Consider the following 202-nt stretch of genomic DNA (forward strand, 5'->3'; position numbering starts at 1 on the left):
CTCAATTTCCCCTCGTTCTTTCAACTTCATAAAGCATCAATATTCACCGGCTGTACGACACTCCTCCAGCTCCGACCACCGAACGAAAAGAACGACCGCCGTATTCTTCCACTTCCTCCTGCTCCTCCTCCGCCGCCGCCGCCGCCGCCGCCATCACTACTGCCTTGTCCACGAACAATTACACAATTACCGCGAAGCTTCT

This window comes from Phalaenopsis equestris, unplaced genomic scaffold (genome assembly GCF_001263595.1).
Source record: "Phalaenopsis equestris unplaced genomic scaffold, ASM126359v1 Scaffold000065, whole genome shotgun sequence".
NCBI classification, from domain to species: domain Eukaryota; kingdom Viridiplantae; phylum Streptophyta; class Magnoliopsida; order Asparagales; family Orchidaceae; genus Phalaenopsis; species Phalaenopsis equestris.